This window comes from Trachypithecus francoisi, unplaced genomic scaffold (assembly GCF_009764315.1).
Source record: "Trachypithecus francoisi isolate TF-2019V2 unplaced genomic scaffold, Tfra_2.0 Contig01065, whole genome shotgun sequence".
NCBI classification, from domain to species: Eukaryota; Metazoa; Chordata; class Mammalia; order Primates; family Cercopithecidae; genus Trachypithecus; species Trachypithecus francoisi.
In genome coordinates, this window is record NW_022681109.1 from 22,828 (window position 1) to 33,789 (window position 10,962).

Below are 10,962 nucleotides of genomic sequence, written 5' to 3' on the forward strand. Positions count from 1 at the left end.
AAAGTGTGAACTTGTGTGTGTGTATGTGCACGTGGGTATATGTGCATACATGTATGTGGGTGTATACATAAATGCATGTGTATGTGTATATATGTATACATGTGTGTATATATATATGTGTGTATATATGTATATATGTACATTCGGCTTCAAATTCTTGTTAAAATTGGGTCCCCCATACATAAATAATGGTTCAACAATCAAGCACAAATAAAAGCTCTCTTGTTCCAGTTAAGTGTTAATTTTACCAACAGTAAGAGTGTAAATCACCAAGATAAGTATTATGGAATACAGACTGTTAGACTATCCCTTCTGCTGTGACTCTAACTCCTGTTGTCAATTTCTAAAATAAATTAACCAGAAGTACTTATGTAACAATGATTTATGTTGTTTTAATTGAAAAAATTCCTGGCATGACTGTCTTTGATAAAAACACAAATTATCATTCTTCTTTATCATTGAGAAGCTTTATTTAGAAAATGTTATAAGTTAAAAAAATAAAACTTATAACTAGCTTTTTCACCTATACCTCCTTTTTGACTTCTTGCTTCTAGGTACTTCCTTTTGCTATCAAAAATGTGTTGCGCTTTATATAATTCCAAGATATTATTTATATTAAGCATCATTTTTTATATTGCAAATATGCTCCCCTCCCATTTTCCTTGTTAACTCATCCAGATTTGGTAGGAAATAAGTAGCAAAACAAGGCAAGGTTCTGTTTTCAGGACTCCTTTCTCTTAAAGACATATTTATACATGATCAATCATGGAAATTTTTCTTACAGGAGTATATATATCTGTGTCCACAATTCAGAGATTCTGGAGTTAGACAGTAGCCATTGATAGCTCTGGCTTTTAATGGGCCTGGGGGAGGATTTCTCGTAATTATCAAAAAATTGTTACAATTTTAACCAGAAGTGTTTAAAACATTTATATAGGGTTCAAATATAGATCTAATAGTATGACAATTTTATCATGCATAAACTTAGTAACTTTCTTTGGTCACAGAAAAAGCACCACAGTTTTGCTAATTTTTCTTTTTAATTTGGAAGAGGGTAGAGAAAAAGTTAAATCAAAAAGTATCAATTACCCCAAGTTAATAAATGCTGACATTTATTTTTTAAACATTATTTAAAGATATTAAATATTATACACAAAATGTAAATAACTGTTTTTCTCTATCTTCTCTAGCAACCACCACCATCAGACACTTTGTAAATGTCCTGCAAGATCCTCCTTGTATATTTAATATGTGAAGTTATACACATAAAAACAAGCTTTGAAACAAAGCCAATAACAGTCCTTTCCTTATTGTCTGTGGACAAGACTGCCAAAAGCCACAGGATTAGAAGTGCTAGTAATCTTACTAAACTCAACATGCAGCTACTTTCATTAAGCCCGTATCAATGTCTTACTTATTAAAAATTAGTCAATTAAGGATCATTCTGTTTTGGACTGGGTTTACAGTTTTGAGGCCCCAATACCAAATTTCGACAACTTATACTATTTGGCAGGAATATGTATAAAATTGCATGATGTAAAGGAAAAATCTATGCTGTCAATTCTTAAGACACTTCCAACATTACTTTACCAATAATTATAAAGCTAGCTTATTTATTAAAGATTTTACATAAGTTACATACACTTGAAAAAGCATTTGACTAGCCTTTTTTGGTATCTAACATAAGCGCTTTTATTTTTCTTTAAGCCAATTAATTAGAACTCTTTTATATATTTTCAGTAGTGGAACATTCTGTACACAACACATAAATACATATAAAAATCTATTAGGCATGCCGATGGAAGTACTGAAACTGCCTTTGCACAATTATAACTAAAGAAATTATGACAGTGAAAGAAATCAGACATAACCGACTCTGTCTTGCTTCTGACCCTTAAGCTGCCCTTGGTTCATTCTCGGACATAACTGAACTAACTTTGGGAAGGAATTTAGTTCACGGTTTGACTCTGAAAGCAAACTGATAGCAACCCTTTCCTGGAAAGAACCCCTTCTTGCCTGGGGAGTAGTCTGCATTTGCAGGACTAACATAGTAGTTACTAGATTAGAAATTACAGTTTAGGGGTTATGCAGTCTCTGGCTCCAAACGTGTGAACCTCCCCAAATTGCTCCTGTGGGTAACATCACTATTGTAAAGCCTAAAATAAGTGGTTGATACATGTTGCAGACCCTGCCCAGGCTGGTAATCTGGGCCAACCAGTTGTGCCACCACACCCATGAATAGAAGACAGCAGGAAAACCTAACTTCAACCTCCTATGATTCCATCTCCAACCTGACCACTCCCCACTTCCCAAGCCCCTACCTATCAAATATCTTTTAAAACTCTGATCCCTGGATAGCTCTGGTGGCTCATGCCTGTAATCCCATCACTTTGGGAGGCTGAGGCAAGCAGATCACAAGGTCAGGAGCTCAAGACCATCTGGTTAACATGATGAAATCCTGTCTTTACTAAAAATACAAAAAATTAGCCAGGCATGGTGGCTGGCACCTGTAACCCCAGCTACTCAGGAGGCTGTGGCAGGAGAATCGCTTGAACCCAGGAGGCGGAGGTTGCCATGAGCAGAGATTTCACCACTGTACTCCAGCCTGGTCGACAGAGTGAGACTCCGTCTCAAAAAACAAACCAACAAAAACAAAACAAAAACCCTCTGATCCCTGAATGCCTGGAGAGACTGATTTGAGTAATAAACTTTGGTCTGCCACACAGCCAGCTGTGCATGAATTACTTTCTCCGCTGCAATTCCTCTATCTTGATAACTTGGTTCCGTCTAGGCAGCAGGCAAGGTGAACCCACTGAGCTGTTACAGTACATTTTATAGAATTAAAGACCCCCCTTTTTTCCTTATCTTAGACTCTCAGATTCTTGATAACCTGTTTCACAACCCTAGACAGTTAGCAGCTAAATAGCCTTAAATTTGAACATTAAAGGAAACAATTCAGTTGAAAATCAAATAGCAAAATTTACATCATAAAGTACAGTAAGAAGAAGTCTGATGGTGCTAGACGGAGACACTAATATTTTTCTTTGAGCCAAATTAAACATAAAATTAAATTACACTCTTCCTTAAAAACCCAAGAGTACCCTCTGTTGCAATAACTATTTTAGAAAAAAAAAAGTGAAAACAGAATTCAGTCAACTGAGAAAAAAAAGAAAAAAGAAAACAAAAGGCAAGGTCTTAGGAGAGCAAAACAAACCAAAAAACCAAAACCATGAAGGCCTTTCATACACACACATGCACACATGCGCACATACACACACACACACACACACATATCTTGGATGTTACCCTTTAAATTAAGCTGACTTTTACACAATTGTTCTTCTTTAAATGAAACTCTTTTAATCTTATTACCATATTTCAGCTAGGACAAAATTCTGCTAAACTGAAAATAATCACACAAATTATGTGATTTCTGAGCACTCTAAGTGTAAGCAGAAATTAACACCAGCTGGTTGTTAAATGTTAACTTTATTCTTCAAACACAATTTGCAAGACAGAATCCAAAACCAGTTTCTTACCTTGTGATGGGTCTCAGGCTGTAGACTGCTCTCTACCATCCCAGAAGCAGGGAAAAAACAAACAAACAAAAATGAATTTGCCTTTTGGAAGAAGTGAGCTCAAACTCCGTGAAGGAGTCACCTGCCTTCCATCATCGTGGAGGTACTAAAACTTGTCTTTTCATTGGACGCAAGTAAAATTCCAAAAACTGAGGAGTTGTACAGCAAAATAAACTTTAGATCTTGACCAAATTTTTGGATATCAGGGATTCTCTGGAGGGGATGCTCTCAGACCTCAGAAAATTGTTCTATTGGTTCGAGCCATAAAGTTGGCTCATGCTTGTACCAAACAATACTAGGATATTTGTCAAAGGTCAGGGCATCTCCACTCAGAATACCCCCGTGGTTACCAAAAAGAGAACTCAGAAAATCTGAAACAGGTCTCAGTTAATTGAGATAGTTTATTTTGCCAAGGTTGAGGACACACTCATGACAAAGCCCCAGAAACTCCTGACAACATGTGTCCACCAAGGTGGTCAGGGCACAGCCTGGTTTAAACATTTTAGGGAAACATGAGACATCAATCAATATACATTAAGAAGTACACAGGTTCAGTCTGGAAAAGCTGAACAATTTTAAGCAAAGGCAGGAAGACGGAAAGCAGAGAGGGAGCACCAAGGTCATGGAAAAGAGATACACAAATAATTACATTATTTTGAATTTCTGGTTAGCTTCTCCAAAGGAGGCAATCAGATATGCATCTATCTCAGTGACCAGAAGGGTGACTTTGAATAGAATGGGAGGCGGGTTGGCCCTAAGCAATTTCCAGCCTGCTTTTCCTTAGTGATTTTGGGGGACCAAGATATTTTCCTTTCAGGACACAGAGTGAGCACGTTTGAAAAGAACCATGAAAGTCACCCTGGGAAGGGAGAGTCTGTCCAATACAGCGTTTGGGGAACTGGATATCCCAGGAAAATAACAACACAGGGTCCTTATTGTGCAAAATTCACACTAATTCATTCAACATGAATGAAAGACCTATACCCAGAACTTGAAAAAGTCACTCTCTAACAAGAAAACGTACAGTGTGCAGATACCAGGGCCAACTTGGATCTATGCTCATGGTTTGCCAAGAGGAAAACAAAAAAATAAAGAGGACAGAAAAAAATACAACCAACCAACAACCCAAACTCTCTGACAACAGATTGATATGCTAGTGAATTTCTTTTACTTCATCTGTCACCAGTGTTAACGGAAAACCAGAACACTACACACACCTGAAACTGCATCTGACTATACGGCTTATGGGCAAGAAAGAATGAAAACAATGAATGAAAAGAAAGAAACATACAAAGGATGATAAGAAGTATCTGGAGAAAAACACAGGTGATGAGGCATTTTTTGGAAAAGGTGTAAGTAACGTTACTAACTAGCAAAAAACACCAGAAAAGAGAGATTAATTACCAAACCCAAACTTATAAACCAGAGATTTTCTGCAAAGAACACATAAAACTGAAAACAAGTATGCTTGTTAACACCTGGTTAATATCACTAATCACGGCAAAAATGAAATTCAGAACAAGACTCAGATACCGCGTCCCTCTCAGTGGAATGAATATTACAAAGACCTTCATATATCTTAAAAGAAGGAAAATCACAAATGCTGCTGTAAATTTCCAGAGAGGAGAGCTGTCTTATCCACAACTGTTGACAAGGTAAATTAGTATGTACGCTACAGAGGCCACTTGGAGGTTCCTCAGAAAACTAAAAATACAACTACCATTTCACTGAGCTGTGCTCCTATTGGAAACATATGAAATCAGTACAGGAAAGACATATCTGCCTTCCCATGCTGACTATGGCACCAGTCACAATAGCCAAGATAAGGAATCAACCTACCTGTCCACCCGCAGAGAATGAGACCCAGAAACTGCAGTAGCCAGTCACAACCAGATACTCTTCAGCCAGACATGGGTACTGATATGAGGTCATCTGTGGCAACATGATGTAACCTGGAGGACATTATGGTAAATGAAACACACTAGGCAGAGAAAGACAAACCTCGCATCACCTCAATCATGAGGAATCTAGGAAACTATCTCACACAAACCTATGAAGCGCCATAGTGCTTGCCAGAGTTGGAACTGAAGGCTGGGCATGGGTGGGCAAAGGAAACAGGTACAAAGACACATTGCATAAGAGGAATGAAACTTGACGTTCTATTCCTCAGCAGGATAACTAGGGAAAACTTTACCAAAGGGTAGTTTTCAAGAAAACCAGAAAGGAAGGTTCTCACTCTCCTCAAAGACATGAAAACTCTACAAGGCAAAAAACAATGCTAAATACCCTGATTTCATCACTATGTGATGCATATGTGATGCATGCATGGACCCAAATGTCCCACTCTACCATCTAGTTGTACATCTTAAGGACAGGGCTAATTGTGTTTTTTGAAAGCAACATAGAGAAACAATACTAAAATTACCATGGGACCACAAGAGGCCCTTAAACTCCAAAGCCAGGCTGGGAGATCCAAACTACATTGGATGGAACACACTCTCTGATTTCAAATTTCATGGAAGAGCTACAGACCCACTTCCACCTACACAGAATAGGGAACCCTGAAGTAACCTGACACACCTACAACCATTTGACCTTTGAAACACCAAAGGTCAGATGGACAAAAGGCTCACTATGCAATGAAGGGCACTGGGGTAGGTGGCTAGCCACATGCAGATGAGTAACACTGGAGGCTTAACTCTCATCAGATGCAAAAACTAATCCAAAGTGAATGAAAGATTTCAGTAGAAGACCTCAAACTATAAAAGTCCTACAAGAAACCCTAAGACATACCTTTCTTAATACGGGCTTTGAAAAGCATTTAGAGAAAAAACAAGCAAGAAAAGCCACAATAGATAGTTGGGCGTAAGAAACTGAAACACTGCCAGACAGCAAAATAAATCACAAGCATGGTAAATACACAGTCTACAGGACAGGAGAAAATATTCCCAAACTATGCTTCTGACCGAGATCTAACAAGCCAAACTTTAACATGACCTTAAAAAAACCAAGAGATAGAAAAACAAACCATTCAAACAATGAGTAGAGAATATGAACACACAGTTGTCAAAAGAAGATGTACAAGTGACTAACAGACAAGAAAAAAACCTCAACATCACTCATCATCAGAGAAATGCAACTCACACACACACTGAGATACCATCTCATGTCGATCAGGATGACCATTTGTCCTAAGTCCAAGCATTAACATGCTGGCAAGGCAGAGGAGGAAAGCAAACACTGCTACACTCCTGGTGGGAATAAAAACTAGTTCTCACACTATGAGAAGTAGTTTGGCAACTCCTCAAAGAACTTAGAACCACCATCCAAATGAGCAATTGCATAACTGGGTATCTACACACAGAAAAATAAATCATAAATCCTTTTTTCAAAATGACACAGGCATGGGTAAGTTCCTGGAAGTGCTATTCGCATGGAAATATAAAATAAAATCGACCTATGTTCCCCTTAAGTTGATTCAATGTTTTAAAAGTGTCATACATAGATGCCACAACATCCTACACAGTCAAAAAAAAAAAAAAAGTCATGCCCTTGGCAGCAACAAGGATGGAGCTCCAGGCAACTATGCTAAGCAAACTAAGGCAAGAACAGAAAATCAGATTCCACATGGTCTCATGGGGAAAGTATCTATAGACAACACAATGACTTTGTGATCCCTTTTTTTTTCTCTGATGGGACACAGAAATTCCTGCTGACAAAAGCAAATATAAACCTGTGAGACAAACACTTTAGAGCTTCTGCATGGGAGAGAAAACAACGAACCCAAAGAGAAAGCATCTTACCTTGGCGGAAAGGATGATTGGGGTAAAATTAAGGAAAATCATAATTTTGGAAGGGGTTGTTATTGAACATATTCAAGCACTATAGCTACTAAGTGGCGAAAAGATTAAAAAAATACACAAGCTAAAAATATGCGAAGGACCTGCACAACCTCTTCTGCACAGGACATGAAACTGATTCACAGGTGAAACTAAAGATTCTCCACATAACTAGTCACTCCAAACATCTAAGTCAGAATCACATTCTGAGGCCGGGCGCGGTGGCTCAAGCCTGTAATCCCAGCACTTTGGGAGGCCGAGGCGGGTGGATCACGAGGTCAGGAGATCGAGACCCTCCTGGCTAACACGGTGAAACCCCATCTCTACTAAAAATGCAAAAAACTAGCCGGGCGAGGTGGCGGGCGCCTGTAGTCCCAGCTACTCGGAGGCTGAGGCGGGAGAATGGCGGGAACCCGGGAGGCGGAGCTTGCAGTGAGCCGAGATCGCGCCTGCTGCACTCCAGCCTGGGCGACACAGCGAAACTCCGTCTCAAAAAAAAAAAAAAAAAAAAGAATCACATTCTGATATCAGATACCATTAAACTCCACTGAGAATGAACATTATCCAAAAAAAGCAATAAAAACTTTGGAAGGTAAAAGCAAGTGTAGGTTTACAGAAAGGGAAACTCTTATACACTATTCATGCCAATGTAAATTAGTGTATATACTGTGAAAAAAGGTTGGGATGTTCCTTACACTCTGTATATGCATTTAAAGCAAAGGAAACCAGTACCTTAAGGAGTTATCTGGCTTCCCATGTTTCATGGAGCACTATTCACAATGGAATACAATGGAATCAACCTACCTGTCCATCCACAGATGAAGGGATGAAGAAACTGCAGTATATCTGCAGAACGCAATACTCTTCATCCATAACAAAATAACGTAATTTTCATTTGGAGCCGTATGGATGTACCTGGAAAATATGTTACATAAAATAAACCAGGCATAGAAAGATAAAGACAGATTCATTTCACTTGTATCAAATCCAAAAAACTTTGCCTTCAGTAAGTAGAAAGTACAGTAGTGGTTTTCCAAGCAGAGGGGAAGGAGAAGATGGAAGGATTGGTTATGGAAACAAAGTTGCAGTTAGTTGGGACAAATACATTCTTGTTTGTGCTCTATACCACAGCTTGGTGTTTCTGGTTAACAAAATACTGTATTTTTCAAAAAACCTGGAAGGGAGCAATTTCAGTGTTCTCACAAAAGAACAGTAATACCTGTATGAGGGAACAGATATGCCAAGTACCCCGATTTGATCATTACTAAAACTATACATGCATCAAAATGTCCCAGAGGAAAAACAGTCCCAGCATACTCTCTTAATTATATACTTTACTATGCACAGAAATGTAATGTGAATACACAATGCTAATGTTCACATGGAAACACTAACGGCCCTGAATGTCTAAGGAATCCTGACAAATAGAAACTAAGTTGGAGGACTCACAATCCCTGATATGCCACTGTACTCCAGCCTGGGTAAGAGAATAAGACTCTGTCTCAAAAAGATTGTTAAAAATTTTGCGGGAATCATACAAGTGATAACTACAGGGACTCTGTCACTCAGGCTGGAGTGCAGTGGCATGATCATGACTCACTGCAGTCTTGACCTCCCCAGCACAAGTGATCCTCCCACCTCTTCCTCCTGAATAGCTGGAACTACAGGGCACACACCACCACGCCTGGCTACTTTTTTGAATTTTTTTATAGAGATAAAGTTTTGCCATGTTGCCTAGGCTGGTCTCAAATTCTTTGGCTCAAATGAGCTGCCCATCTCGGCCTCCCAAAGTGCTTGGATTACTTGCATGAGTCATCATGCGTGGCGATAAAAAAAAAATGCATGGCTAAATCAAAGTGAAAAATTTTTGCAAAAGAAAGGAAACAATGAACCCAAAGAGAAAGGCTGGGATAAGGTTTTGATGAATCACATATTGGCTAAAGGATTGTTATGCAGAATATGCCATATATTAACAGTACTAGGTAGCAAGAAAAAAACAAATGATCCACCCAAAACTGAGCAGAGACCCTGATCAGACATTTCTGCAAAGGGGACATTAAACCATATGCAAGCTCCCTTCCCCAGGTCAGGTGGCCATGAGTAGAGGGAGAGAATTATGCAGGTGCTTGCACAGAGTGGAGAAAAGTGATCCCTATGTCCTGACAGCAGGGACAGAGATTTAAAAATTCAGCAGACCAAGCACACTGGTTCACGCCTATAATCCCAGCACTTTGGGAAGCTGAGGCAGGAGGATTGCTTTGAGCTCAGGAGTTCGAGATGAGCCTGGGCAACATGGCAACACTCCGTCTCTACCAAAAATATTTTTTAAAAAATAGCTGGACATGGTGGCACAGGCCCAGCTACTGTGGAGGCTATGGCTGGAGAATCCCTGCAGCCCAGAAAATGGGGTTTGCAGTGAGCTGAGATCTGCATGGCACTCCAGCCTGGGCAATAGGGCCAGACCCCATCTCCAAAACAAAAAACAAAAACAATTATAAAATCACCAAACTCTGCAGGTTAAGGTGGATCCTTTCCTTCCACCTAAGGCTTAGATGCAAGACAGCCAAACTGGGGCCTGACCAGGGCCGGGCTTCCCCTTCCTCCCACAGCCAGAGCCTTCCTCTCTCTCCATCTACACAGGGAGTCTCTCTCAGAAACAGCCCTAAAGCCTCCTACACTTTCCAACCTCAAAAGCCCTTAAGGAATGAGTACTACTGTAAAATCAATACTAAGATAGTAAGAAAGAAAAAAGAAAAGGAGGGGGAACCTAGAAGGAATACACAGGACACTCCAGAAAATGAAATCTTCTGTACTCACCATGAAGGAAAAATGCCCCAAAGAAGCTGGGCTGTGGAGAAGTCACATCGAAGTTGTCCTCAGCAGTCAGCACCAGGGACAGAAAGCGTTCTTCTTCCCCAGGATGTAGCCTCAAGTTGTCCCAAAGGGGCCATGGCACCTGGTAGCTCCTGAGAACACATGAGCTCTTCTGGTTAGGCAAGTCAATAAATATCACACCACATAAAGAGAATTAAAAGCAAAATCACATGGTCATCTTGGTAGACACACAAAAGGCATCTGACAAAATCCAGCATCCCTTTATGATAGAACCCTCAGCAAAATATGCAAAGAAGGGGCATACCTTATGGTAATAAAAGCCATCTATGGCAAACCCACAGCCAACATTAATATTAAACAGGGAAAAATTGAAAGCATTTCCTCTGAGAACTGGAACAAGACAAGGATGCCCTCTCTCACCACTTCTATTCAACACAGCACTGACAGTCTTAACCAGAACAATCAAACAAGTAAAAGAAATAAAGGGAAATAAAGGGCATCCAGATTGGTAAAGAGGAAGTCAAATTGTTGCTGTTTGCTGATGATATGATCGTATACCTGGAAAACCCTAAACACTCCTCCAAAAAATTCCTAAAATGATAATTTCAACAAATTTTCAAGATACAAAATTAATGTACCCAAATAAGTACCTCTGCTATACACCAACAACATGTACACCAACAACACGCAAGCTGAGAATCAGATCAAGA

At 39.5% G+C, this 10,962-nt stretch overlaps 1 long non-coding RNA gene across 1 annotated transcript; it reads right to left on the reverse strand.

Moving 5' to 3' along the window:
- Positions 1 to 4,741: 4,741 nt before the first annotated feature.
- On the reverse strand, positions 4,742 to 10,547 carry LOC117090647. The gene is made up of 3 exons (XR_004440079.1): positions 10,235 to 10,547; positions 8,222 to 8,332; positions 4,742 to 5,530 (listed from the first exon to the last, which is right to left on the reverse strand). It is a non-coding gene; the product is annotated as an uncharacterized LOC117090647 (long non-coding RNA).
- Between the last annotated feature and the right edge of the window lie 415 nt (positions 10,548 to 10,962).